At 39.3% G+C, this 25326-nt stretch overlaps 1 long non-coding RNA gene across 3 annotated transcripts; it reads left to right on the top strand.

Moving 5' to 3' along the window:
* Positions 1-575: 575 nt before the first annotated feature.
* LOC108491431 lies at positions 576-24684 on the top strand. Of its 3 annotated transcripts, none has more exons than XR_003851521.1 (5): positions 576-923; positions 4431-4591; positions 5283-5384; positions 5493-6402; positions 21383-24684. It is a non-coding gene; the product is annotated as an uncharacterized LOC108491431 (long non-coding RNA). The 3 variants fall into 3 exon arrangements; XR_003851519.1 differs by lacking the exon at positions 21383-24684 and adding an exon at positions 18507-19496; XR_003851520.1 differs by lacking the exon at positions 21383-24684 and adding an exon at positions 18507-19496 and having other exon boundaries at positions 5281-5384; positions 6201-6402.
* Positions 24685-25326: the final 642 nt, after the last annotated feature.

The raw sequence follows: 25326 nt of genomic DNA, 5'->3' as shown, positions 1-25326 counted from the left end.
TGAACTAAAAACTCTTGGGGAGGAAAGTGATTCTCCCTTGCGTTTGTTTACTTCCTGTAAGCTCCTGAGATGGCTAACACACTAGTTGTTAATCACACCATCTGTTCAGACAGCACTGTGGATTCATTTGATTCATCTTTTCTTTTTAAGGAAATTTTTTTCAGAACAATATGTTTGTGTCTGTGTTGCTCTCATCATCTGGCAATGCAGTGTGAGCTATTTAAACTTTCCTATTTATTGTAGATGGCTTTTCAATCAGCAAATATTTTTAAAAACGTTCATAAACCACCACATACACAAAAAATGTGTCTAGTGACTTTTCAAACATTGGAAAGCAGTAGAAAAAATTGTTCCAGGCTGTCTGCTGTCAAATTTTTAACCATCTGATTATATTTAAATGAAGTGTTTAGGAGGATGATTTATCTGACCGACCCTGAAAAAATTTTTCCACATTGACCCTGAAGATGGCAGTGCTGTGCAACTCAGAACAGTCCACTGCTGTACCCTCGCCCCTAGAAGGAATTTCTGGAATGGCAGAAAGAGGGGGAGGATTCACAAGATCTGAACCTTCTAACACTTAACACAAACCTCTTCTGAACTCTGGGACAATTTGGTTTATCTTTCGGTCTCTTTGTTTTTGTTTAAAGCTGTACCCCAAGCGTTTCCTGTTTCCAGAGGGGATCAGAAATGGAAATAGTTTAAAGGTTATTCTCATATCGTGGGTAACCAGGAAGCATCTATGTAGTTTACTGGGAAGCTGGTTTTCACAAGACTGCTTGTATTTTTTTTTTTTTTTTTTTTAAATCCTAACAAAGGCGGGACCCAAGATAAGCAGAAGCTAAGAATACTGGAAGTTTTGAATGCCTACTGGGACCACGTCTCTGGGAGCCTGCTTTTCCTCCTTTGCTCTCCTAACTCCAGAGGTCTGTAGCCTGACATTCTTTAAATTTCATTAGCAGGATCTGGAAGAGTAGGTTTAGAAGGGTACATGCGCAGGCCTCAGGCACTGTAAACCAAAGGGCCATTTCTTGGTCTTGCCTGGGAGCTGTTATTGTAAGGCCTGGGCATGGGGACTCAGGGGAAAAGGTATTGATATGCCCAACTTTACTTTTGGGATTGTCAAAATTGGTTACAATTTAACTAGCCCGAAGGCATTTATTGAAAATAATAATCTGAAGGATCTTATGTGAGGTGATGTTTATATCCTGTGAGCCAACCTCCCTGTCAAATGCTTTTGTAGCATCTCATTTAATCCTCATCTCAATGATATGAGGTAGATGTGATATCCATTTTCTGGTTTTTGGCTTTGCGTGGGAAACTGGGGGAACAGGAATCCGAGGATCAAGAGGTCATGAGACTTACCAAAAACTGTTGGGTTTAAACATTAAATCCAGAGCCTGCTTATTAAGTGTTTGTCCTGTATTTTGATTCATGGATGGAATAGCACAAATATTAAGCCCTCCAATTGAAACAAAACGTATTTGGTACCCATTTAATGATACCAGAGGAGAGAGAAAGGTTCTAGTACTTTCTTCCACTAAGAGGTACACAATTGTAAAGCCAGGCCACCAGTTACTTTAGAAGAAGGAGCTCCAGAGAGATGAGTATGATTAAAAGGACTTAGGTACCTTTATCTAGTGTGATATGTTTAAAGATGAAGACAACTTCTAAGGACTCATTTCATTAAAAATATATTTTTATTATTTTGCATATGAGTGTGTTGACTACACGTGTGTAAGTGCAGCCGTGTCAGATCCCCTGGAACTGGAGTTACAGACAATTGTTAGCCGCCGTGTGGGAATTGAACCTAAGTCCTCTGCAAGAGCAGTCAGTGCTCTTAACTGCTGAGCCATCTCTCCAGCCCTGTTATTGCATATTTTTAAAATAGAATGTTTGAGAAACAACAACAATGTACATTTATTCAACATCTTTTATTTTTTATTTTTCCTTCAAGTTTTTTCCTTGGGGTTTTGAAAGTCAAAAGCCAGGAAAAGACACCTTTATTTTCTATCTCCAAGGATCATAATCTCTCTCTCTCTCTCTCCTCTCTCTCTCTCTCTGCAGAACAGCTGAGTGGAAGGTGAAAAGAGATAAAAGTAGGAAGGATAATGTATTAGTCAGTATTTCAAAATTATTGCAACACAATGGAAGGCAGTATTCCTATTTCTCCCCCATGCCTTGGGCAGAGATCACATCATACAGAGATTAAGGAAGCTCTAATTAGAGGGTGCTGAAAATGATTGGAGAAGCCCCACCTACATCCTCTCAGTGGGAAAATGTCTCCTTTGTCACAGATCTAGGATCTAAGTAATTCAGATTTCTTCTTAGAAGTTTGTTTTGAATAAAGAGTAGATCAATTTGGGCATTTATTCCCCAGAATGAAAACTTCTTCCGGGGGGTGGGGGGGAAGACATCTTAGTTTCCCAGATGCTTTCTGGAAATATTCTTTTCTTTCTTTCCATCTAAATCTTGACTTCAGAATCCACTTTAAGTTCACATTATAGTTCCAAATATTCATGGATCATTCCAGCCAAATTTTTCAGAATTTGTTCATTTTCAGTTCAGAAACTTCTTTTATATTGCTGTTTTATTTTTCTCTTCCAAGTCAATAATGCACTGTCATTTTTTTGTCTTACATGACCTGAGAAACACTTCAGTTTGTGAGAAGACCACTTCTTTAGCACTCCATTGTTATGGGGATACTGAGGCAATTTATTTTACATTAAGATGGTGTTACATCATGGACATGTATTTGAGACCAGTCACATCCATACTAGGGACTGAGAAAAAGAAGTTTAAGCCTAGTGTCCTCACATGCATTAGACTAACCCTGATGCTTGAAAGAGGAATGGAGTGTTGTCTTGGCTATGATGTTAAAGGAGGTGTTGGGATGTCTAGGTTGTGTGTGTGTGGGGGGGGAAGACATTGTGGTCATGAGCTATATTAAAGACAGATTCTGTCATATGTCAGTCTTTTCTGAATATTGTCTTCAAATGATACTCGGAGATTCCCCAGGGGTTCCAATCAACGGTTATATTAAGGAGTCTCTAGGTCTTCTTGGTATTCTGGTCAGTAAGAAAGTAGAACACGGAAGAGTTCCCTTCCTCTGCACTTACTAGAGTAGGTACAGTATTTACTGTTTTCCTGTTAAGGCTTTGTGTAACTTCTATTTGAAACAAAAGTTTTCCTGCTGAAAGAATACGGGGATAGAGAGACACATGAACTTCCTTATAGTGTAGACTGTTTTGACTTCTATATTTTCGGTGGTTATTTCCTTTTATTATTATTTTTGAGTTTTGAAACACATGGTTGAACATATGGCAGAACACATCAAACCCAGTGGGTGGACTATGGGGGCTACAGATACGGAAGAGGGTCTAAATATGACTAAGATATATGAAATACAAAATTTCAATAAAAATATATTGAATAAAATATGGTTGAAAATATCTCTGCTGAGCTATTGGAAAAGTATGTCCACATGGAGATGACTCTTAGAGGTGTCTATAGGACGATAGAGGAAACTGGAGACACCCCCAACTGGTGAGAGGGGGGAGCCTTTAGATTATGCAGAGCCTTCTCCACACCCTGTCCCCATCCTGGTTTCTTATTCTAGCGCTAAAGAGAGTGCCATGAAGATGCTAGTTGGGCGTGTGTATATCTCTATATCTATTTATACATCGCTTTATATATCTCTTTCTATATATGTTTCTCGTCACCAAATATAAATACTTCTTGAATTAAATTAAATTTAAACTAAGAACCTTGTTACTTTTAAAGCTTAGTAGCTGAAAGGGGGTGGGTGGGTTAAGAACACAAAAGAAAAGACATTTACAAGAAAATACCAAGGACAGTGGTAAAAATTGACACCAACCCCTCCCACACCCTTTCCTCCCCATCACTTCACCCCACAGCTAGATGTGGCATTGGCTTGTTTTAAAAGGTGGTATTTTCAAGATTTTTAACACAAAATTTGATAGTGTCTCAAGAATCCACTGCAGCCCATCTGTAATGCCAAACTGGATCCCAGAATTCTGAGTTTTAGATTATTTTCAGGAATTCAATGGGATGGTGCAATTTCATTTCAGACTCTATTTCTCAGCTGCTCCAGAAAACGATCTTTGAGCTATAATTTATTATTTTTTTAATGCTTTGGGGGAAAATCTCTTCTTCCCACGAAATAAACAGAAAATGAAAAGGTATTTTGTGGCAGAAGCAACAGTAGTGATGGTGGCAGATAAGCCTCCGTCCCAGCTGCTGCCATGCTTCGTAAAACTCTCCCAAATGGGGTGAGCACATTTCGCAGAGTGATCAAGTCTCTGCTGCCACACCGCTTCTATTTATAATCCTGGCAGAGCTACAAATTTCAAGGGTTTTCAAAGATGGAGGAACTGTGCTACATGAAGTGATTTTAGCTCTCATCTTTTCAGAGTCTGAATTCAACGGAGTGGGATTTTCCAGCCTCTGAACACATTGATGTTTCTGCAGAACATGTCTCACATCCTGCTCACAGGGGATGCCTTGAAGACAGGCAACGAAGAGGCTCGGGAAGGCCTTTTGTCTAAGGAATCTTTCTGTTTATAAGGAGTTTGTAAGACAGATAATTTCCTATTTTTTTTTTTCCTACATTTATCTGATGATAATATCTTTAAATCACCTGAGGGTTTATCTCACAATCTCTCTCTGTCTTGTTTCAAATTATTCATTTCCAATACTGGCCTCTCTGTTAATTAAATGGTATGTCTATGGGGGCATTTCCACTTGAATGATAATTAATGTGTTTTTTCCCAGTCCAGCTGCCCATGAACTCTAGTAGATAAATTGTTTTGTGTGTAGCATATATTGGAGGCTAGCTTGGGTAATGATTTCCTGTTGAAATTAAAAAAAAACTCACAACTCCCCCCCAAAATAGTAACTGCATCATCCAAAGCACAAGTCTTCTTTATCTTTTTACAGTTTGATTATGTATGTGAAGAGACGAAGAAAAAAATTTCCTAATTGAAAAATAAGAGCACTGAAATACTGCAGTGCCCTGGTGGGAGCTGCTTTGCCCTTTTGGCTGATTTTTCATGATCTTTGATATTCTTGCTTGTGTCCTCTAGTGGTTTATAAAACATATAACTCCTGAGATATGTGTAAATTAAGATTAGGATCCTTAAAATATTTTTTTTTTGCTTCTAGATATATGATAAACATGACAAATTCACTCATTAATGCATAAAACCTTTGTAATTAGTATGTCACTACTATTTTTTTTTTTTTTTTTTTTTTTTTTTTGAGAGGCTCAAGTAGTTTAAGACTTGAGCTCTGGAACAAGATCTGCATTCAAATCCTGACCACCAGTTTGGCAGTTATGGGACCTTAGACGAGTTGAGAATCTAAAGGTGAGACTCCGCTCTACAGTGCAGGGAGGAAGAGAACATGTCTTGGGGTAATGCTCCCCTTTGGAATATCTTTCTTAAATAATCTTACTATTTCTGTTTCTGATTTAGATGATGCCTTCCTTCACTCTGAGCAAAAATGGTATAAAGATTATATATTGAGGGGGAAAAACCATTTGCCCTTCTGATACCTATTATGTAAAAATTTGTTTTTCTTTATTTACTTTTATTTTATGTGTATGAGTGTTATGCCTGCATGTATGTTAGTGCACCCGTGTCGTGCATTGCCAATGGAGGACAGAAGACGGCATTGGATCCCCTGAGACTGGAGTTACGGACAGTTGTTAACTGCCATGTGGATGCTGGGATTCAAACCTGGGTCTTTCTGCAAGAACAGTTAGTGCTCTTAACTGCTGAGTTGTCTCTCCAGCCCCTGACCTATTCTTGATTCATAATGATAAGATTAAATAACATGAAGTCAAAACTTGGTTATCCCACCAGCTGCTGTCAAGTGTGTTTACAGAGCTTTAATCTAGCTTGATGTTGATAATGGAATCTGAGTGGCAGAGTTTCCAAGCCAACACATTAGCATGTTTGCATAATAAGTATTCATCTGGAAGTTAACTTTCTGCTAAAAATTTTAGAGAGAAGCAAAGTTCTTTGGAAAGAGTTACCTTAGAGCTTTAGAAATGCTAGCCTATGGTCAGTTTTTCCATGTTTCCAAGTTTGCCTAAAGGAATTAGGAACTCACAGATGACATGGTTAATGTTTCTGAAATGCTTGTTCATTCTGAGCACTGCTTTACATCTTATTTTGCAGAATCCTCTTTGCAACTGTGCTTACCATTCTCCACATTTCCATTTCAAAGCTGGAGGAGCCAAGGGCCAGAGACATAGCTGCTAAGTAGCAAAGCTGAGATCAGACCCAGGAAATCCAACTTAAGCCCACTGGTCCACAAATTAAATCTCAACCACTATACTTGTTTCTATGATATCATATACCAAGATGCAGGAGTCAACAGGTATCTATGTAGTTCCATTAAGTCAATTCTAAGAATTAAAAAAAATTATCCTGTGAGATTCCCATAGATATTAACAACAATGCTGACACTTGGAATAAAATGTCAAATAGCAAACTTTGCAACTTTGAGTTGTGATAGTCTCTCACGATTACTAAGATCAGCTCTGTTGAAGAAGTAAGTTATCTAATTAAACAGGCAGAATTAGTTGTGAATGGAAGTCTCATCGATAGTATGCTCCATAGGAGCACCTGGAGAAACACCACAGTAAAACCACTGCAGATGCTGGGCGCCGCAATGACCTGATATTTGAAGCAGTGAATTTCAGGATCTGCCTAATAATTAAAAACAACTTATCTTCAGGTGGATCTAGTTCATTTTGTTCTTTCAACATGAAGTTCTAGGGGCATAGAAATGCCTATAGAGAATATCTATTGTGTAAACACAAATATCCAAAGTAACTGAGTGACTTTTTGAGATGTCATCAAATATGTGGTTATTAAAAACTAGCTGCTAAGTGGATAACACAACATCTGGCTGGAAAAGACTCGGAAATGACTGACAAGGTATCTCAGGGAAGACTTGCTATCACCTTGTAGTTCCTGACTACAAATGAAACAACTATGGATATATAGGTCTTTATCACATCCCAAAGAACAAATTAAGACAAATATGACAAAGTAGTTACTGCAAAGGCTAAAGGAGTCTGAAATAGTGTGTCATGCCAATAGGGCACAGGTTTGTTCTGTTGAATTTAGCAGTCATGAGCCAGGAGCAGGTAGCTGCTGAAATGTAGAGACTCCTCACCTAGAGGAACAAGAAATGTGAAATATCAGCAAGATTTTAAGACTCAGGAGAGAAGAAGAAAGTAAACTATCTCAATAATTGTTTATATTGATTATATATTTAGGTGATATTAATATATTGGCTAATAAAACATTATTAAAGTTATTTTATCTTTTTTACTGTGATTTACCATAAAATTTAAATAGCATATATAGTTCCTATGGTATATCTACTGGGCAGTGCCCTACTTGGCACCAGCAGCAGGTGAAAAAGAAGTCAGCTTTGTCCTTCGTGTCAGTCGTGAGAGGCCCTTTAGAAACCAGATGGGTTGTTTCGGTGGGCTGGTTATTTATAGCAACTTTGATTTATTTTTTATTTTATTACTTTTTGAAAATCTTTATTACATCCTTTTTTCCATGTGCTTTGGTTTTGTTCCCCCAACCCCAATCTTCAATGGAAGCTCCAACACTGATCATATTTTGATGCTTTTATAGTAAGTGTATGTAATGAGACACTGAGGGTTCTATTATTTACTATCATTTTCATGACATTCTCCTGCGGTATTTCTAATTATTTACTTAAAAATGAAAGAATATTGTTGGTGAGGAGATGAAATGGCTCTGTGGTTAAAACAGCTACTTCTCCTCCAGAAGACCCCAGTTTCGTGCCCAATGGGTGGCTCACAACCACCTGTGATTCTAGTTCTAGGGGCTCTGATGCTCTCTTCCTGCCTCTGCACCTTTACTTATGTGCATATACCCACACACATACCCACACACAGACACACAGACACCCACACACAGACACACAGACACATACCCACACAGACACAGAGACACATATCCACACACAGACACACAGACACATACCCACACACAGACACACAGACACATACCCACACACAGACACAGAGACACATATCCACACACAGACACACAGACGCATACCCACACACAGACACACAGACACATACCCACACACAGACACACAGACACATACCCACACACAGACACAGACACATACCCACACACAGACACAGAGACACATCCACACACAGACACACAGACACATACCCACACACAGACACACAGACACATAGTTAAAAATAAAATGAATCTTAAATTAGTGAAAGACTATATCTGTGGTCACCTGCATAGGACATGGTAAAAAAGCAATTTAAGTGGAGATTCTTACAGAAACAGAAATTACTTTTGTAATTGTTATCCATGTTAATCTTAACTTTGACAGACTATTTTTTACATGATAGGCATGACAAAAAAAATCATTGAACAAATGAGTAAGAAGGTAGAAATGTAATATCTACTGCATTTGTCCTTGAATTATATAAGTACTGGAAAACATTGGAGGAGTTGCTACCATTCAAATTTCAAAAAGGAGTGTCTTTTTGCATGCCTTTTCTAAGTTTCAAGCGTTCTTTTTGGCCTACTTAAAGCATTTTATCTATGGCTGCCATGGTGGTTTTCTGGGCATGATATCACCTAAGTTTGTGATATTGTCTCACTATAAAGTGCTTCTCAAGGATTTTACAGGTTACCTCAGTGTGGTGGGACTGGATGAAATATAAGGTGTCTTCAAACCCATAGATTCTGTCATTCTCCCTAGAATTTTGGTATTATTTATTCTCTTCACCCTAGGGATCCAGTAGAAGTAAATTATGGACAAATTATAAGAAGGCTATGGAGTGATTTCTAACCTAAACATCTCCACTGGAAATGGTACACTGCTGTGTGGCTAAATACAGCATACAGGGGTCACAGATGGAATCTTCTAAAGATTTCATTGTTTTAATCAGCCAAGCAACTTGCTTTGAGACCACTATATGCTTTATGATGGAAATTAGATTTTTTTTTTGAGACTGGGTCTCCTTGTAGACCCAGCTAGTCTGGAACTTGCTAGCTTTGTAGACCAGGGTGGCCTCGATCTTCGAGACATCCACCTGCCTCTGCCTCCTGAGCCTTGGGATTAAACGTGTGCATCACCATGCCCAGCATGAAGCTAGAGTCATACCTGTCTTAGGAAGTATGAATTGTTTAGGATGAGATGAGTATATGTACATGGAGAAATATTTCATTTCATCAAATATTTCATTTCTTCTTATCGTTAAGCATAGTGGTATATTCAACAGTATTAAAAGTAGAATTTTTTAGTTTTTAAATTGTTCTCCCCTAGACTTTGCATTTTAAAAAAATATTTTATTTATTATTTTTACTCTGTGTTTATGAGTATATTGCCTGCATGTATGTAAGTGTACCCCTGTCATGCAATACCTGAAGAGGTCAGAAAAGGGCATCACTTCTCCTGGAACTGGAGTAACAAAGGGTTGTTGGCTGCCATGTGAGTACCGGGAAATGAACCCAGGTCCTTTGCAAGAGAAACCAGTGCTCTTAACTGTTGAGCCATTTCTTCAGGCCCAGAGTTTACATTTTTTACTGAAGTTGCTTCAGCATTCCTCTGTGTGTATAAAGAGAAACAATGAAAGATGGGAATTAGGACTTTGAAGCAGATCTGCTGCCTTATCAACTTCCTTGAGATCTTTGACTCATTTTCTCTGTAACAAGAAGGATACTTTCTGTTTCATAAAGCTTTAAATGTTATTTGCAATAAAATACTTATTGTAGGGTTTTAGGAAGGCAATGTGTCAAGCACAGAGGATATATTACCCGTTTCTTAGTCTCTAAATATGTTTGAATTCCTGTGATAGAAATCAGTAAATAAGAAACAGGAACATGCACACCCACATTGTGAGTAATTTTAAAGTGGTGAAGACACTGAACAAAGAAAAGAAAAAGAACATCACTGTTACTGAACTACAGTGAACTCCATTAGCATCCATATTGCTCTCCCAGTTAATACAGGGATAAGATCTTGTACTATGTAGCATAGCTGTCATCTGTGTTTCCATTTATGAGAACATTCTAAAAATAACATTCTGAATTCCCCATAGCAAGGATACATGCCGCATCATTGATACAGATGACTGAACACACTAACCTTACCATATCTGTTCATTTATGGATGCATACATATGTATAAGTGAATATGGTGGTGGCACCTCTGAGACTTTTTGGTGTTGGAAATCAAAAGTGAGTTGTATATATGTGTATATTTGAGCATAACTAATAGAAATAAGGTGGATCAAAGTGAAAACTATTGAAACAGGAGCTTCCTGGAATGATTTTTGCTCTGAGATCCAGTAGACTCTTCTGAATTGATTGTGGCTTCTGAGAACAAGACACCAGAAAAAATTACAAGAATATCTTACCAGGAGCATTATAGTGACCAATGGAAACACTTGCTATATAGCCTACTTTTAGTCATGATTTTCAGAAAAGCTAGCTAGCTAGTCAAAAAAGGTGGTGGGAATTGTACTCTTTGTCAGTGGGAAAATAGGAAAATGAACAGGGTAACTTAGGTAAGAAACAGAGAACTCACTATGCACATATTGAGGTTTCTCATTTTGAGTCAAAAACTAAATACTGCGTTTCCTTTGGAAGTAATAACATTCCCCCCCCCCAACTTCATAATGGAGTATTCTCTCTTGTTTAAAAAAAATGAAGCAATGTTGTTTACATGTTTAATGTCTGAAAAAATAAAGACTGGCAGTTGCCAGATGATGGGACAATGGATAAAGAGCAGACCCAAAGATTGTCTTCCCTCCCCTGCCCTCCATCCTCCAAATTTTCCCCAGAGAAAATAGTGCAGATGTGAAACAGAGCTGGAAGGTGGAGTTCTGGAAAGCCATCTCCAGGCTCTCAGAACTGGATCCCAGGAGGGAGCTAGGTGGTCCCATTCTAGCCCTCTGGCTATATTTCTGGAAGTTATCCAGAAACTGCCAGGAGCAACCAATCTCTTCCTAAGCCATATGATTTCACTGGCAAAGATCCTGACCAAAAAAATGCATCTCGACCTGGGGTAGGGATGGAAACCAGTGCTGAACTGTCTGAGGCTTGTGAACACCTCTGCCTGACTACTATCCTTCCTGAGACTGTGTATGCTTGCAATCCTGGCTGCCTACCGGGCCAAGCCCACCTACATTGCCTCACTAAGAATACAGTTTCCTTACAGACCTGCTTGTTTATTCTTAAAGGAACCACTGTGTTGCATTTTCCCCTACAGGCTCATGTATTTGAACAACTGGTCCCCTGTTGGTGCTGTTTGGGGGAAGTTATGGAGCCTTTAGGAGGTGCAGCCTTGCTAAGGGAAGCATGTCACTGGGGCAGGCTTTGAGAGTTTGACCTTGAGCTATTTCCAGTTGTGTTCTCTGCTTCCTATGTGCAGTTGAGATGTGATCTCTCAGTTCCTGCTGACATGGTGACTTCCCCACCATTATGGATATCTAGCCTTCTGGAGTCATAAGCAAAAATAGACTTTTTTTCAGTTGCTTTTGGTCATGGTATTTTTTATCACAGCAATGAAAAGGTAACTAATACATCTACCAATGAGCATATCTGTTCTGCTGGATAATGTGTTTTGGGAAGGAAAAGACCAAGAGAAATCAGTGTGAAGTCACTTCCCTATGCAGTCTAAGACCTTTACTTGACCACCAGAGAAGCACAGCTACTGAAGGGCCTTGCTCATCCCTTGCTGAAAAATAAAAATAAAATCACCTTAGATCATTTAAAACTTCAATCAAGTTTGTTATTTAAGTATTAACACTGTTACTTCATCTCTATCAAAGTAGAGCAATTGTCACTGGAAGTTATTATTTGTCCTCATAATTTGAGGGTTGAAGTATGTATCTTGGATAAGGAAGGAAAAGGTTTCATTTCTCAGAGGGAAGATGGGGTGCAGCTGGGAACAAGAGAACTAGCTCCTGTCTTAGAGACTGACAGGTTTGGGTATGATGACTGAACTGGCCATACCCGGGCTGCTTAGCTTCGGAAAAGTTGCTTCCTGATCAAACATCTTAAACTTTACAGTTACTGTGAAATTTGAATAAATAAATCACCTAAGACAGGGCCTAGTACATAGTAACTGATTAAGAAATGATGACTACATTTATGTTATTAATTTGGAGGAAATAAAATTAAAGATTAAAAATGAATGTCAGCAGCAATTATCAGGACTATGGAAACATGAGGCCATTTTTACATTTTTCCTCTAGTTCTTCTCTGAATTAAAGAATAAACAAGAACAATGAAGTCTATGATACTGATTCTCTAGATTTGAATGGCACACGTGTTAATTTGGGTTGAAATAGTGATTTTTCTAGGGACTTAACTAGGACACCAGCAATGAGACCCTAATATGTGTGTGGAAAGAAACTGACCAGGGGTGTCAGAGATCTCGGGGCTGGGGGACCTTCCCTTCAAATTAGCTGGGCAACTTTAGCTTTCAGGGCTGTTCCCTCTTTCCTATGAGGCTGCTGTCAGAAGATATGACTATGAAAGTCTCTTTGTGCTCTAATGTACTGTGATTCTATGCTGACCACAAAGAGAGCAAACATCCACTTGCACACTTCCTGACCAGACCCTGGATCCTCTGGGTAGAAAGGAGAACACATCCCTAGATTTTTTCACATGGAGAAAATTATTCCCAGTGAATTTCCTGTCCCTAGCTGATGGGAAAGGAAGACGAGGCTGTAGTGTTCCTCTGAGGTTTCTGATTTTCAGGGTCATTCATAATCACACAGCTGAATCTGTAGGCATTTGGTCGATCTGGTTAAGGTTGGTTCTGCCTGCTCTGTCAAGTGGGCGCCTGCTCTTCCGTTTCACTGGACTGATAAATCATGAATATTTTCCTTAGCCATTTAATAGTCATTTCCTCCCATTTTTCCCCAGGCACCAGAGGCAATCTTATACATGAAGGTGTGTGTGTGTGTGTGTGTGTGTGTGTGTGTGTGTGTGTGTGTGCACTCTGTCCACAGACACAATATGAGAGAGACTCTACTACAGAGATTTTTTGTGTGTGTGTGTGTGTGTGTGTGTGTGTGTGTGTGTGTATGTGCACTGTCCTCAGAAACAGCATATGATAGCAACTACTACTCAGAGATTTTCAAGCTGAAATTTATCAACAACCTAAATTCTAGCATTGCAGTCATCAAAAAGCAAAGATGTATGCCTTGTATTACTTAACCTTTCCAAGCCACCTGCTTCTTATTATATTTGAAATTCAAACATCTTATTATAATCATGTGTATGCTTTTTGAGCTTAAGCAGAAGATTCTAAAATCGGGTGTTCCATGTATAAAAATTGCTTTTATGATAATTCATTTATTCAACAAATAATAGGGGCTTTAATATTACGGATAGGTCAGTGAACAAGAAGAGGATAATGTCTGCCTTTATGGAGCCTAGAATTCTAACATGTGTCGGGGAAGGGAAGGAGAGACATAGGCAATATTTAACTGACATAATACAGTAGAATGTGGCAAGTGTTCCAGAGAAATTTCAGGGCAGAGACATGACAAGATCCAGGAGTGTGCATGGGTTATAGAAAGAGCTGGCATTCAAATTTGAATGAAGTTATCATAGACGATCCCACTGGTAGGCTGGCCATAGATGTGAAGCACATGAGGGAGCTAGCCAAGAAGGTAACTTACGGAAGACCCTCCTTTCAGGGCGGAATAGCACATATAGGGTGCCCTGAGGCCAGAGCTGCAGTGGTGTGTCCAGAAACACTGCCAGAGGACAATGTGGCTGGAATGGAGTGAGTGAGGAGGTTGTAGCATGAGATAAAGTAGGAAGTGAAAGGTGGAAGAGTCAGGAAGTGCGGAAGTGGTTCAAAGAAGAAATGAGCAATCAGCACAATTTTGAATGGGCCAGCATGAGAACAGAACAGACGAGAAACTCCTGCCTCCTGAGTTGACATGTTCCAGACCATGTTTCCTAGGACCAAACTTACTTCTGATATTAAGCTAAATAGATATGTAGCCACACAGTCTTCTGAATATTTTTATTCATATATTTTAATATTTACATTTATATCCTTAGACTAGTGCTGCTATCTGCCTTTTCCAGAGAAGCTTATTTTGTGCAGTGGATGAAGGTGAATACAGAGACTTGTGACTGGTCAAAAGGCTGAGAATAAATGACAAGTGCTCAGCTTTAAGCAGGATATCTATTTCATTCCCTCCAAGAGCCAGGGAACATCACAGAAAAGGGGCTGGAAAGGCTGTAAGAGCTGGAGGGTAGATGGGGAAGAGTCCGGTATCTGTCTTCTGGATATGACATAGCAGATGCAATCATGGACATATAGCAGCTGTGGTTACCTGCACAAGACCTGAACAAAATTTCAGACATGAAAGTAGGAGGGAGACAAGTTGGGAAGAAGTCTGTAAGAGAGAGCAACAGAGTGAGTATGTTCATAATACATCACATACATATATGGAAATTTCTTTTTATTTATTATTTTTATTTTATGTATGTGCATGTATTGCTTGCCTGTATGTAAGTGCACCTGTGTGGTGCAATGCCTGCAGAGATCAAAGAGGGCATCAAATCCCCTGGAACTGGAGTTATGGTAGTTGTTAGCTACCATGTGGGTGCTGGGAACTGAACCCAGGTCCTCTGCAAGAGCAGCCAGTGCTCTTTACTGCTGAGCCAGCTCTCCAGCCCCCATATATGGAAATTTCATAGATTAAATTTAAAAATCAAGAAAAGAAGGAAGGAAGGAAGGAAAAAGGGAAGGAAAAAAGGAAGGGAGGAAGGATAGAAAAGAAAAAGGCTCCTGCATCCTGGAGTTGACATTCCAGTGAGGGTTGAAAGAGTAATAATATTAATATTGATGAAAATGTGAACTATATAATAAGCTAAAAGTGATACATGAAATGGGAAAGAAATGGATGTAGATTACTGGATTAGGCACATGCTTAATAGTACACAATTACCTAGAACAATCTTACAATGTAAAACTCTTTGTCCTTTATTATGTTATTTAATTCTCAGCACATTATGAGCTACTAACACAAAATTGTTGACAGTGGGCAATAGTAGGTTTTGGTTTTGTTCTGTGCACTGTAGGTTGTGCTAGGTGAAGGAGATATAGCCTGGCCTCATGGGGTTTATGGGGCTTCATAGGGTGGCAGAGATAACATTGATCAAATAATCACATAAATCATCTTAAGACTGCAACAGGGATAGTGCCATAGTGAGAGGTGTTTGACATTAGGGAAGAAAATAATTTTAAGAGGAGTGACAAGATGTTATTTCCTCTTTAATATTTAAGTAGTAGTATTGACTTTCCTGAGCAAAATGGCTTTGTGTAGAGATAGTGAAATAGGAGCCAGAAACAGTGCAAATGCTTCTCATTCTGTTTGAAAACACATTGTAAACTGCTCTTTGGAGAAGCAGTACTCCTCTCTCCAGAGCTGTCCTGCAGAATTACCTTACCCAGAATCTTCTCAACAGTTACAGCCTCTTGCTGGTATAGTTTGGACCATAGAAAACAGACTCTATTCTAATCTGAAACTGGACAAACTTGACTCATGATCTGGAAAAGGCCTCAGTAACCAGGAGTCTCTTAGCATAGACTAAGATGCAAGCATTCTTTACCTTCTACGAGGCCAGCAAGTCTGACTCCAATTCAATAACTCACTTTAGATAAGCTTATTTTCAACTTTATTTAGAGGATGTAACTCTTGGTCATTCTTCACTGTCCATTATTTTAGATGATTGGTGACACAATCCAACAACTGAACCAGAAATGCATTCATTCACCAGCAGCAGTGACGTATTTTTCTGCATTAGGCTTGTCCTTGGCAAAGAATGCTTCGGTTGCCCCTTCTGCCGCCTTGCTGTCAGCTTGATAAACGGACAGTCTTCCTTCCCAGCAGGGCTGGTGGGAATCCAGGTTGTATCCCTGCTTGCTCCAGGAGGCTGCAGCCACTGTCTCTGTCTCCCGTGAGCTCAGAGTCCACTCAGCGTGCACAGGGGCATCCCAGAAGATGCTGGCAACATAAGGAGAAAATAAAGTTTTGCTCTGTTCTGTTAAATGTCTCTGCCAGAATTTACAGAGACACTGCAGAAGAGTAAAGTTAATTTTGTCCGTTGCATAGAGCTATTGTGAAAATTTACTGCCAGGCTGTAAGGGATGCATTTGTGTATTTTAGCTTTTCCTTCAAGCAGTTTTTCTAACTTGGTGATTCGTTCATGGGCTAGATTTTTTTTTAAAAGCAGGAAAGAACCAAATAAGTGTATTAATGTGAATAGTTTTTAAGTATATAGGACACGGCAGACTGAAGAGACTAATGAAAATTTACTCATCTAAAGTCAGGCCTATCTAAGCTTTTTAGCATAGAGTCAATAGCATTAACAGTGAGTTAGCATTAACAAGGTACCAGCTGCTTCTCTTAGGTATGCGCTATGGTAAGTGTCTCCCCCAAACCCACATGTTAAATGTTTGGTCCCCAGCCCATGATCTAACTGGGAAATAGTGGAAGTTTTAAGAGCTAGGACCTAGTGGGAAATCTGACTATGTAAGGTTGTGATTTGGAAAGGGTCCCTGGTCTCTCCCCTTACTCTGTTTTACTTCCTGTGGTGTGGTGAGTGGCTTCCTTCATGCACAGGCTCACTGTGGTATCCTGCCTTGCTACAGGCAGAGCAACAGAATAAAATGAAGTACAAACTGTGCACCAGAATAAACCTTTCCTCATTGGAAGTTTATTATCTCATGTGCTTTATTATAGTCTAAGAAAGCCGAGTAACTAGTATATGGTCTGTTGCTGTCTACTTTAGGTGAAATCATAGCAATAGTTGCATCTGTTTACCACACTTTTCCAGTATATTCTCCCCTTGGTCTCATTGCCAGGTGTTCTGTGGGGAAAGTAAGGATTTTTCCCACTGTTTGACAAAAGAAGATACTGAAGATCAAGATCTTGGTCCTGGGTTGACAAGTTCACACAGCTAAGTGGTAGCATTGATTTGTTTCCTCACCACGCTATTAAAAGAAAGTAAAGAAAAAAGAAGTTAGTTTTTACACTGTGTGATTGTTTGAATGAGAATGTCCCCCATAGGCTCCAAGTATTTGGACATTTTGTCCCCAGCTGTTGGCGCTGTTTTGGGAGGTCTTAGAAGGTGTGGCCATGCTGGAGGAAGCATGTCACTGGGGGTGGGCTTAGAGAGTTCTTAAGCCTTTTGGCATCTCAAATTGCTTTTTTGCTTCCTGTGTCTGCTTGAAGATATGAGCGCTTAGCTTCTGTTCCTCCTCCAGCCGCCTCTGCCGCCATGCCTCCCTGTCATGATGGACTCTTGCCCCTTTGGAACAGTAAGTGCAAGTAAACTCTTACTGTTTGGTCACTGTTTCTGTTTCTATCACAGCAACAGAAAAGTAACCAACAAACATTGTGAAAAAAACCCCAAATTTTCTTTATGAAAATTAAACATATTAAAAGGGAGGCACATACATATTTAGGTAGAGAATGCATAGATTTTTTTCTGGCATTTTATTTTTTCAATTATACCTATACATATAGGTGTAATAGATATACATGAAAAATATACACATATAGAGAATATACCTATACCTAGATACCTATAGGTAATATAGCATATATACCTTTGTACATCATCAAGTTCTAATCCCACTAAGCATCTCATCTCATTCATGAGGGAGGGACCACATCTCAAAGGCCACACTTCCCAATGCTGTTATATTGAGATAAAATGTCAAATGTTGAAATTTGGAGAAGACAGAAACAGTTAATCCATAACAACATCATACCTTGGATTGTTCCTATACCTGAATGATCTCATGTCTCATAATCACAGCTCTTCATAGGTAGCTCCAGCTGCATAGCCATACTTGATGTCCTAGATTATACTAGAGCACAGAAGAAATGTCACTGTGTTTGCAATGGCCTTGGAAAGTTTGTCCTTGCTCCTGAATCCAGGCATTTGTGGTGCAACACTGATGTTTGGATTTAGCAGTGATGCTATATAGCATCTTAACACATTACGACTCCTCTAGCCCCTGAATCTCCTAGGTCATGCTGCCTGACGACCAGGGCAGCTTGCACTATAGTCTGGACCCACTGCAGGATTATCTCTCATTCTGAGCAATATATATCACACCTCAACAGGGCAACCATTCCAAGTTAGTTAATAAATGGCTCAAAACACATTGTTTCATGTGTGACTATAGTATTCCATTCAATTTACCACGTACGGTGCTTCTTTTTCAGTGGTAGGAGGCATGAATGCAACAATCTGTCATTTATATTAAAGGTGATTTTCCCACTTTCAAATCTTTGGATATAAAACATCTCTCACACTGACAGGTCCTTGAAACTTAGAGGATTTATCATGTACCTCTGGCATGTATCTCTCTAGGATACCCTGAGTACTTTTTCCTCTCCTCACCAGGTCCAGTTGCCATGATATCATCCATCAGCGTCAGTTGCTGGATCTGTGGAATATCAAGACAACGGATGTCTCTCAGGACTCTATTGTTTCAGAAAGAAGAAGTGTTGTCCCGGTCCTGGGCAAGATAGTGCCTGAAAAGTACTGTCTTTTCTACATGACAGCAAACTGCTTTTCATCCTTATTATTGATGAGAATTGAGAAGAACTTGTCTTTGCAAAAACTACTTATTAAGTCCTGAAACTAATCTATTTTAGCACACTACCATATTTGACATAGGAGTTATAATTGTGGTTGTCAACTGTTTACTTTGACTACTACCATTCACAATGATCTCTCTAGGTTTTGTAAGAGTTACACAGGTGAACTGAGTAGGGGTATTCCTTTATTGCTTGGGTCTTTAATGGTGAAGCTAATTTCTATAATTCCTCCTGAAATGAAGCATTGCTACCTCTGAAACGCCCCTTTGTGCCTTCCAAATACATGATGGCTCTTATTCTTTCGGACAAACCACCAATCTTGATTGTATTCAAAACTGGGTAATTACCACATGGGTGGCCTGTAGACCTGTAGGACCAGTGGGACATAGGCCAGGATTCCATTCATTGCCTGGCTTCTGCAAGCTTCTCTCTAAGGAAAGGTTACTATTGTGTCTTGAGATTAAAGTAAGCTCTGACTCTATCTAACAACTTTGGAATGGACTAGCTACTTTCCTTCCCACAGTATACATCTGCTATTTCTGGTAAACAACTTGTGGATCTTGTGGGAAAAGACTGGGAGAACTGTATTACACAAATGTTCAATGATGTTGCAGGACACTTCCTGAGAGGGATCTAAGTTCTATTAATCAGTAAGCTAACGCTCAGAGGCTGCGCTCTGGGTCTAAGAACTGACTTAGATCTAGAGTGATCACTAGGTGAGTGATTGTGATTTTCCATTGTGGTGGCTGACAGTCTTTTAAAAAAAAAATTTATTTCATGTATATGAGTGCATTGCCTTCGTGTACATAAGTGTACCTTGTTGTGCACTGACCACAGAGGTCAGAAGAGAGCATTGAATGCTCCTGGAACTGGAGTTACAGAAGGTTGTTAGCTGCCATGTGGGTGCTGGGAATTGAACCCGGGTCCTCTGCCAGAGCAGCCAGTGCTCTTAACCGCTGAGCCATCTCTCTAGCCCTGTTGACATCAGTGTTTTGCTTACTAAATCTCAACTTCTAGTTTTATATAGCAAGCAAGAATCTAGATGGCTGCTACCCATCTTACTCCTATAATTTCTTAACATTTGCTACAGAGCCCCATGAGTCAAGACATCACTGCTGTCACTCTGGCTTTGATGCCTATTTCAGCAATTATGACCTCCTTATTTCTGTGAAGAAAATTTAGTCTCCCTCATTCCAAATTTCTATAAATTCTGATACCAGGGCAACCAGTTCTGCTGTAGCACCCTTGAGTGCTCTCTGCCACTGCCAACATTCTCCACAATACTCCCGTTCCACTCAGCACGCATTCTACATTAACTGGGAAAAGAGTGTCCTTGAATACCCTCAGATGACAGAGTTCCTTGATCTGACATAACAAATTCATCACTACATTCTCATCTCCCTGAGCATTTTGATCATTTTTTCCCAATATTCAGTCAAGGCCTCATTTAGCAGATTACTTTGATAAGGTGTAAGCTTCAAGGAACAACTCCAATAGTGTATTAGGATCAATTCTGTATGTGTTGTTAGGACATCAAACCCTTTGTTACAGGAGATTGTTCCAGTGTCAATAAAATTTCCCCTCTCTGGTCTTATACTCTTAATCTCATACTACGAGTATCCTCAAGATCTGCTCTCATATTGTTCCCTGTTTCTGATGGGCCCATATTAACTGGGTCTTGCAATTATTTGACTATGTTATTTCTGTCCACAGTATGGGACCCCAGTGGTATTATGACCTGGAAATTCTTATTATTATAGCTTTTATTCCACAGCATAGGAACCAATAAAAGGCTCTGCTGGTTGTGTGGTAGGTACACTTAGAGATCAAGAAAATAGCCTTTCTGGCATATTGAGTCTGAAGACAGTGAAGAGAGATGGGGGTAGAACACAAGGGGTAGAAATCTGAAGCTCCTTCTTCAGATCTGGTTTCTCAGGCTCTGGATTATGTCTAAATGACACCTTTGACAAAATTTTTATTTTGAGGCGCTATCCTGTGCATGGTAGCATGTTAACAACATCCTGCAATGACTTCTGCCTATTCGATGCTCCTGTCAGTTGTGATAACCAAATATTTCCTGCAAGAGCTATTGAGTAGGTGATGATTATCATCTCTCCCACCACCAGGCTCTTGCAAACGTCTCTTAGGAGATGGCAGTATTCTTCAAGGCACAGAGGGGGTGAGATGTCAGCAGATTATCCCCAAGTACACCTGGTACCTGCAGCAACGGCTGGAATACAAAATGGGCTAAGTCGTGAGGAGGCAGGGAAATGGATCTGACTCAGAGGAACAGTTTCACTGCATTTCACAGATGACAACACTGAGGCTCAGGAAGGTTTAACAGCTTTAATAGAAGAGTTTAAGTTTGATGCATTGGGCACAGAGATGAACAAGACCAAATACATTCCTTCTGGGAGTTTTCAGTCCAGTGAACTATGAAATATTATATAATAAATTATTACATGTAAATGTTGATCAGGTCATATTGCCAGTAAGTGACAAAGCTGCACATATACTGAGGTTTATTTGATTTTAAATTTCTATTCATATAGTAGATGAATATGCTTCATGACTATTAGATTAGTGTACTATAATATGTGCTAAATTATTTGCATACCTGATGCCACTTAACATTCATGGAATTTTAATAAAGTGGGTTTCTCACCTCTCATTTTTCAGAAAACGAAGTGACTGTTTCTTGTATACCTTCAAATGACCTAGACACATTATGGTTAAAGAGACACTGCTTGTAGATGAAGGTGACCTAAGACTGATCAAATCAATGTGGACAAGCAGAGATGCAGGCAGAGGCTAATGCAGCATGCTGCTGGAAAGAGGAGAACCCAGTGACCGACTCCATTAACTCCATCTTCATCTTCCAACAGTGTGAATAATTAAGATATGGGTTGGTACTAAGTAGCTCAGCTCCTTTTACGAGCGGCTTATGGAACTGTGGAAACTATCTAAAAATATATAACCAATGTGAGAGAAATAATGTTGTTACAGGGGAATTGATAACTGAGGATAATGGGAAAGGAAAGAAAGAGCAAGTTGCAGCTAATTATGAGGGAAAGCCCCTTGACACCGAGAATGGTGAGCCAGGATAATGGTCTCCTGGGGGGAGTGGCAGAATCACCATCAGTTAGTACATTTAAAAATAGGCAACAGAGCACTAGAAACAGGGCTATGGGGAATAATCTTGCATTAGGCAGGAAAGGAGGTAATTGACTGAGTGACCTAATATTAAGAGTTTTCTTTCTCATGAATTTCGTGAATTCTGGAAAAAAATTTATAATCTGTATTCAAAAATGTAGGTACCTAGTGACTGGAAATACCTAAATATAGTCTCAAATTATTCATAAATGCAAAATGAGAGCAGCTGTGCCCTAGATGGACCATGATACGCTGGTCAGAGGAAATGCAGGAGGTGGACAGGGAATGGCGCAGTGCTGTCAGAAGCCAGATTTCTCTGGGGCACTCAGGTGGGGCTTTGCTCACGTGCACCTGAGCTGCTCAAAGGTGTGTCAGTTGTTTGCCTAGATCTCTTTGCCCCTTCCTCTTCTCATCCTACACTAGTGCACTGCCGGAGTTGGCGAAGACACCATTTGTGTGTCTGTATCTTCCAAATCAGTGCTCTCCAGCCTTTAAAACTGGTGATGGTGAGATCACAAAGCTGTTTCCTGTGTAGTCCAGAAGCTTGACTCAGCCCCGGAGAGGCTTGCTCAAAGTGCCAATGTCAGAATTTTCCTGCAGACCCACGGAAGCAGCATGGAAGCTGTGGAGGGGTGGATCTGCAGCTTTATTAATGCAAGCTTTAACACATATTAAAATGGAGAAATTTCACCTGGGATAGGACATGATGGTTAAGTCAAAAGAAACTGCAGGGGAGAGTGACAGACTGAAGCCTCCTCGCCTGTTCGCTCCTTTCCTTTCCCTGATTTTCCTTTACTTTGAATCAAATGAAATCTCTTCTAAATTTCATTCTACTTATGAACTTCTAAGTAAATATGTGGCCACACCTAGAATATATTTTAGTTACTTGCAAAAAGCTTTAATGGAAGTTTCTAGTATGTCTAAGATGCTAGTTACTATTCTCTTGTTTTTATGTTACTTCATTCCTTTGGAGGACAGAGATTATGTCTCAATCATTTTCCTATCCTTACAGTGCTATGGTGAAGAGTAGGTTATTTTTATTGAATGTGATTAAGTCAAATTTGTAAAAAGTAATAAAAAAACAAGGTATATAATAGAAACCCAGGGAATGTCAGCTTTGCCAGTGTTACAAGTCCTAGACACTTCGCTGGGCTTTTACTTCCACCTCTGTCAATAAGCTTATCTGAAAAATTAGCAAGTTATGTGATGTTTCAGTTCCCTACCCCTACCCCAAGTTGGCAGGAATAGCAATCACTTTTTTTTTTCACAAAGCAGTTGATAGAGTAAACATGATAATACCACTCTTTACTATCACTTTTCACTTACGGAAGTTAAAAAAATGATATCAACATTATCTACATCATTTTACCATCTCCAAAACACTGAACAGGAGTGCAATCTGCATTCCCCAGAGATAATTACTTTCCCTTACATCAAGGCAAACCAGAAAAGAGAAAACAGGAAAAAACAAAGATTCCAGGAATTGCATCTAGTTATAATGCGTATCACTAATCAGTCTTCTAATATGATTCTCTGGATGATTCTAGATATCAGGACAAGGAAAACAATTGGCCTTGTTTAATTTTTGACATGCTACCTAATGAACAACTCAACCATTTTCATAGAAGGCGAAATTATAGCAGTGCTGCGGGTATGTGGCTACTGTATTGAAAGTTAATTGGATTTCCCATTATGATGAGGTTTGTTTTTCAGAATTTAATCTCCTAGTCTCTTCCAATTGCTCTGAGTTGATGATGAGACAGAAGACATATAGGGCATGTGGAGTGAGTCATGGGTTTAGAAGGAACCTCATTAGGTCAGAGAATCCTTAGATATATTAGTGCATTGTTATGGTGCATGCAGGAGCTAGGATTGAGTAGAATGTGTCTTCCCAACATGGACTTTTTCAGAAGGGGAAACTGACTAGCTGTCTTTAGCCCTGCCTCCACCCCATTCGGACAGTGATGTGTTTTTATTCCATTAGGACGTTGAATGTTATCTGTGTGGCTGGAACTAAACAGCATACCAACTTCTTTTCTAGTCTAAGAGATTGTTCTATAGATTACCTCTTTAACATCAGTTTGTTTGCTCTGGTGTTTTGAAAAGTGAAAAGAATTTTCAGAGCAAAAGAACTATTTTGCACAAAGATCCAGTAGGCAGTAATGGACTAGGTGACAATGGGGATTTCCCAGTTATAAAATGGTAGCTCACACTGTCACCCTAAAAAACAACAATGGGCAAGAGTGTGGCTAAAAATATGCTACTTCAGTGACCCAGTGAGTAGCCCCAGGGAAGGAAGACTTAGCAGACAGATCAGTGTACCCAGGGGCTCTGAGGAAGTCCTGGAGGCTACTTGACCTATAATTGCATGCAGGAAGAATGTTCAGCTTACAGTTTTGACACTATGACTAAAGGTTATTAATGAAGTAGTTGTATCTATTCATATGTTACTAAGAACATTGACTCTTTAAGTGTAAACATTTAAAACATGCCAGTTTTGCTAATCTTATTATGACATAGTATCATTTTGTAAGTTACCAAGATTCTAAAGATAAAGTGACCAGGGATGCCTGTAAACTTGTAGAAACTGACCACTGCCTGCTGGAGAGCCTGGCAGCAGTGAGTGGGGAGAGCTCCTAAATAAAGTCTTTAGAACTGTGGGCAGAAGTTGAGAAAGGTAAGCCAGGGGACAGCTGGTGAGAACTACGAACTCCAACCAATTCTAAACTCTTACAGGCATGTCCTTGACTGTCTACCTGTTAATGTCCCCAAACTTCAAATTTAACTTCTGTTTATGTCAACTTTTACATTAAATATATTGAAATTTTTGTTTGGATACTGTATTAAATAGTATAAGAGAGTGGTGTGGTATTTGGATGATTTAAAAGAATTACATGGCAAACTGATGAACTCTATACTTAAATCAGACATGAGCTCCAGAACTGCAGAATGTGGGTCATCACGATTCTTCTTTACTGACAAAACTTATCTCCACCATGAAATAGCTACAAAGCATATTGCAACAGCACCTCACAGTTTAGAAAGCATGCTCACATACATTGTCTCAAATTCTCCCAAGAGGAAAACATTACATAGCACTTACAGTGACATATTGGAGGCTTTCTTTTCTTTTTTCTTTTTCTTTTTTTAATAAAAGGACAATTATCTTTGGTGATGATAACTTCATATCATAGGTGAAAATCTGAAGTTAGAGACTAGCATGTTGTATAGATATTGATGTAGAAAAAGAAACCATCCTGACTTTACAGATATCAAGGTACATTTACAATCTAACAAGTTAAAATATACTTCCTGTCTCTTTAGCGTAACACCACAACCCCAGTGTCCTAGTACAATCTTAAAGTAGGACATGGTGGTTAAAAGCTGTCCTCTTAAGTGCTCCCTAGTTAGCATAATTACACTAGGAAAAACAAATAAGGAAAATTTGCAAGAGTCAAATAAGTGACCAG

This window comes from Nannospalax galili, unplaced genomic scaffold (assembly GCF_000622305.1).
Source record: "Nannospalax galili isolate Female #2095 unplaced genomic scaffold, S.galili_v1.0 scaffold540, whole genome shotgun sequence".
Lineage (NCBI taxonomy): Eukaryota > Metazoa > Chordata > Mammalia > Rodentia > Spalacidae > Nannospalax > Nannospalax galili.
Note: the sequence above shows the minus strand (reverse complement) of the source record. Positions and strands in the feature narration are given on the sequence as shown.